At 35.9% G+C, this 5761-nt stretch overlaps 1 pseudogene; it reads right to left on the reverse strand.

Moving 5' to 3' along the window:
• Positions 1-841: 841 nt before the first annotated feature.
• Positions 842-2902, reverse strand: LOC120195809 (annotated as a pseudogene).
• Between the last annotated feature and the right edge of the window lie 2859 nt (positions 2903-5761).

A 5761-nucleotide genomic window follows, 5' to 3' on the forward strand; every position in this document is an offset into this window, starting at 1 on the left:
TTTGCCAGGATCTGTCTAAATATTATAGTATTCATATGAAAAATCTGAAACTTCATCTGATAAACTAAAATAAACAGCATAAATTTAGTTGACTTAGTTGTACTATCGGGAGAAATTATTAGATGGTCCTAATTCACCACGTCATCCGTGTTTTCAACCAATAACATTTGTCCATATAATTTTGTTCTAATGTAAATCTTCACATCTTTCTTACATGTAAATAAAAAATGGACTATTATTTGGAAGTTATTTTAAAATTTGTAGATGTAATTTATTGAGACCATGGATGACGTGGTGAGTCGAGTCCATGAAATGATTTCTCTACTATCGGTGATCATATTATCCTCTCAATATATATATATAGGAACATTGGATGAGTGAAAATAGATGACTGAAATTAACTCATTATTATTTTTCTGGTGAATATCTTCACATTTCCTACTTTTAATCTAAGTCATCTATTTTTACTCATCCAACGGTCATAAATATGTGTAAAACTAATACACTTACACAATGTAAATCTCTTTAGTTTTACACAGATTTAGACAGTTTGATGAATAAAAATAGATGGTTGAGATTTACTCCTTGTTTTTTCCAGTAAATATCTTCATATTTGTTTAAAGAACAATCTCAACCGTTTGACATTTAACACTCATCCTCGAGCATTCTTGATGCTCAAACTCGAGACCTCAAATAATAACAACAATTCATTTATTACCGATATCACTTGATTCGTATATATATATATATATAATACTGTCAAGCAAATCATCACAATTTCAATGCCTTTTGACCTATAAAGAACGTGGAATTCTACCCATAAATATCTCAGGGCTGAATTGTAGAATACTGAATATAACCCAGAGTTCAGAGCAGAGACAAATTTGAAAACAAATATCCAAAGAAGCCAACAACGTGAAAAGGAAAAAAACAACAACAAATAAAAATCACCCCAAAACAGCCTGTTTCCCATTGTTACTTCTATATGGTCATAAATTTTTCCTCTTTTTTTTAAGTTCGTGGTTTCTTCTTGTTTTGCTTTGCCATTGGAAGAGATATGTGGATGAACCCAAATTTTCTCCTCTGGGTTAAGTACTGCCTTTGATCATCTCCATGTTCTTTTTGATGACCATGTACTTGAGGAAATGTCAGATCTTCCCTTAGTTCAGTAAGCATTTGACTCAAAGCTACCTTTTGCTTTTCTGTATTGTGCCCTTCATTAGGCCTTTTCACCGCACATTCTTCAGGAGTAACGTGTTGTTTCCTACTCAGAATATCCCTCATCGAAACCGTTGGCCTTAAAACAGGCTTTGGCTCATCATCCATAGTTGGGTTTTTCTTGTTCATCAGTTCATGTAAGGGTCGAGGAACACACTGATGTTGATGCTGTGGTGAGTGGAAATGGTTGATCCTTGTGGCGTTATAAATCACCCGTTTTTTCTCTTCTTCATCTGGAATCCATCTTCTCAGAGCTTCTACAGCATCGAGTTGCTTTCTGTTTGCGATTTCGACTCTGTTAAGAGCCTCTTCCAATGCTTGTTTACTATGTTTAACTTCTTCTGAAGCTTCCTCCAGCTTCCTCAAGATTGACAGTTTGGAGATATTTCCCTCAGCAAATTTGTGCATTGCATGGATTACTTTCCTGCAAGAAACCTCTTCAGCCCTTGTCACTTTAAAGGGTCGAGGCAGCGGTTCTGGTTCCGGCAGGGAAAATCCTGATGCATTGTCATTGCTTGACAAACCCTTCTTTCCAGTAAGGACACTCCTTTCAATTAGAGCAAGTTCCTCAGCTGCCCTGGCGGCTTCCTCCATCTTCTTTGCTGCAATCCACCTCAATTCAGCAGCTTTGCTGTATGGCCTATTGTGTTCATTCCCTGGAACTGGCATTGATCTTGAAACTTCAGTTTTGGCAGGATCGAGATCGACCATTTCCTTAAACTGCTCGAGCTTCGAATCGTTGTCAACCTGCGGTTTCACCTTCACCCCTGCAAACTTACAAGTTAGCCTCTCACGGGTCATTTCAAGTAAACGTTTCTCTTTCTTCATTTTCTTATTTAGAGACTCAACAAAAGTTTGAATCACCCCAAGATCGTTGATGTTTTACCAAGGTTCAGTTTTGCTTGTTTCAACTCCATCAAGATCAAATCGGGAGATGAAAGCGGGCAGGGATTTGAACTCCCGATCGGGATCTGTTGGTAGTGTTCCTTGTTCATTTCTTTGATAGCAGCAGGAGACGGCATGTTGTGTTCATATGGAGTAGGAGTGGCAATGCATTTGAATGCTTCATTTTGGAGCTGTCTCTTTAGATCTTCCACAATCCTTTTGTAGTTCCAAGTTCCTCAAGCACATCTAGAGTCTCCAATTCTTTCACTATCAGATCTTTCTCCAATTCCGCAGCTTGTTCTTCCACTTTCTTTATGTCAAACTCTTCAATTCCATTCTGCTCATATACATTAAAATTAACAGGACATTGACAGATCTCAAGTTATCTATGCTACTTTCATCCCATGCATACATAAGTGTTACACAACAATTAACTTACTAAAAAACAAACAACAACTTACATATGCTTCTCCAAACTTGTACAACGGCAACCAAGGTCCGCTGCCACCAAACCGGGTTACTGCCTCCTTAACCGACCCGAAAGGTGGTGAGGTGTCGATCTCTGCTCTCAAACTAACCCTCCGTATTCCCATACTTGGATCAGTGCAAAACGAAAAATTCTCAGAGCCGGACTCGGATCTCACATCCCGGATTCCTGGTGTACCCGGAACCCCTACCATGGGGGCCTTGAGGCTCTGCTGCCATTGCATATGCACACAAATAAGCTTGAATGTGAATGCAAAAGAGAAATGTCTGTTTTAAAAGTGTGTGCATATCTTAGCTTCAACATGAGGGAAAGAAGAGAAAAGAAAGGAAACCTTACATTATGAGAAATCAAGAATCATGCATGATTATGTCCATTGTCCCACTAGGTGAAAGAGAAAAGGTGGCACAAAATGATTTAATTTTCTTCTTCTTTTGGGTGATTCAATGAGGTTGGACGTTTGATGCTTAGTGACGTGTTTGATGAACATTGATTCAGATGGTTGGTGGGTCAAGGGTTTTGAATGTAAACCAATCGTATGATGACAAACCAGCATGTTACAATGAGTTGGAATTTATATGATACGGGTGGATTTATAAGCATTTGGCCTTTGATTGCGGTTTTTATGGGATGGTATGTTGGGAATTGCAGATTTTGCTTTTTGGAAAGGCAAAGCAACCTCAAATCATGAAATTAAACGCCATAGTTTTTTATTAAAATTGAAGATTGTATTTGATAAAACAAAATGATAAACTACATAGATGGTCATTAATAATTAAGTACATTTTAGTTTTCCCCAATGAAGTTTCAAAAGTAACAAATTGGTCACTAACGTTATCGATTTATAACAAATTGATCGCTCGCCGTTAACGTATGTTACTAAGATAACGAGATACTGATTTGGCACGTTAAACTGATGAGCTGGCACCATTTTGTCATACGTTTGACCCCCAAAACCTTTGTCTAACATCTAAGGAAAAAGTTATCTTCTTCTCCATTCTTTTTTCTCTCTCACCTTTCCACTTAAAATTCAGCGCAGCTACATCCCACCATGAATAAAGGAGTGTTGCAGTTTTGCACAGCTCACCAACACGACGTTGATGGGATGAAAAAAACCTAGTTTTCCACATGATGAAGCCTCCACATCCACATGGATCAAGAACTGAAATCCCATTGTTCACAACTATTAACAAATTCACTGTTGTTTACAACTGTGTATATACACAGGTACGAGTGATCAACATTTCAAAACCCATTGTTCTTCTGATCATCGTTTCTAAATTATAGTAATTACATGCAGAAAACAAAGAACAAAAAGGTGAATCATCCCTGATGCGATTGCCGTTTCTGTATATGCGTCTCTTGTTGTATTTTCACAATCCTAGCTAGCCAGTAAACGCTAATTAAATCCGAATGCCGTTTGTCGTAAAACGTCAATATCAGTTTCCTCTTTCTAAACCGATGTTTGATTAAACAACTTCTGTCAGGGACTGTATTTTATATGAATATTTTATTACATAGATTTCGAGTGGTTTAAGGTTATCTCTGATAGAATACAGGAAGAAAGCAAATTTGTTCTTTCAACCAATGTATCTGTTCAGTATTCACAAACTTCATATCGAGAATGTTTAATGTTTTTCCCTTTGAAAATTTTTAATTTACAAAGTCTAATAAAGGATGTTGTAAAAGTCCTCCTGCTGCCCCTTTATATATTTCAACAAATAGGCTACATGACCTGCTACTTATTGTCAATTCTTAGAAAAGAAGAACGATCCTATTGCATGGAATCATAGACTAAATTGATAGTAAAGAGCCAGCTCCATGAAAGGATGCTATTCCATTTAGTCAACACTCTTTACTTTCGAAATAATTTTGCTAGTTTATATTGTAGAATTACTTTGTCAAGGTACGGAGGAGGCAGATGTTCATGATTTCTTAATGTAACCCAACTTGACATACAGGACCGACGTAGAAATTTATATAAAGGGTGCGAATTTAAGAAGTTATATTAAAAATTTTAGGAGTGCGAAATTAGATAATTAATAAAAATATATAAAAGAATCTAATATATAAGGAAATTTGAAAATTCTAAGGGGTGTGATCGCACCCCTGCACCCTCTCGGTCCAGCAGCATATACTTGATAATATGGTACTCCTAAAATCCGACAATACAAACCTATAGACAAAACTAAAACAACAAAAAACAACATATGTTTTGTAATATTCAAACCCATATACTTGGTCAGATTTCAAAACCCCATGTGAGTATTTACATGGTTTTTCACTAAGTCTGTCTTCTTTGTAGTAATATCAAACGAACACGCACAAATTCACTTAGTTTTAAAGTACGAGGATTCAATTGCATTTTTTACTATAGTGCAGAGACTACCTAAACATTTTAACCCATACAAATAATTAACTTATTTTATCCTCCTATCCTCACATTTTTATTTTGACCACTTAATTATTTTTTTATAAATATACCTAATAGTATTACATTTTATTTTTATTTTGACATCCCATCATTAAGTTTGACCACTGATTTAACAGAGATACTGTTGTGTCATGTTATAATTACAATTCTAGTCTCCAAAATTTACACATTCTATCAATTGTCAAAGTCATCTATTGTCAGACGACCATATCCATTTGTCCTATCAGCTTACGAATAGTAATCATAACTCTAGACTTGACACTAACGTTAAGGATTAGTATAAAAGTTAACACACATAATTAGAAAAGGGGGATTGTACTTCAATTTTGAACTCTCTCTCTCTCCCTCAATTCCTCTTTTGAGCTCATCCTCTCTACAATTCATCATTCTTTAATTCTGACTGTATTCTTTTAACATAACATCTAGCAGGTTTATATGATTTGTCAGAGTCATCTATTGTCAGACGATCATATCCATTTGCCCTATCAGCTTATGAATAGTAATCATAACTCTAGACTTGACACTAACATTAATGATCAGTATAAAAGCTAACACGCATGATTAGAGAATGGGGAATGTACTTTAATTCTGAACTCTCTCTCTCTTTCCCTCAATGTCTCTTTTGAGGTCATCCTCTCTACAATTTATCATTCTTTCAATCCATTAAATTATCGAGTACGACTCTTTATCTAAATTAAAGAGAGAAAAATGTTTGCATCAATCACAATTCCACTCTCCCT

Source organism: Hibiscus syriacus, unplaced genomic scaffold, assembly GCF_006381635.1.
Source record: "Hibiscus syriacus cultivar Baekdansim isolate YM2019G1 unplaced genomic scaffold, ASM638163v2 tig00117021_pilon, whole genome shotgun sequence".
Classification (NCBI taxonomy): domain Eukaryota; kingdom Viridiplantae; phylum Streptophyta; class Magnoliopsida; order Malvales; family Malvaceae; genus Hibiscus; species Hibiscus syriacus.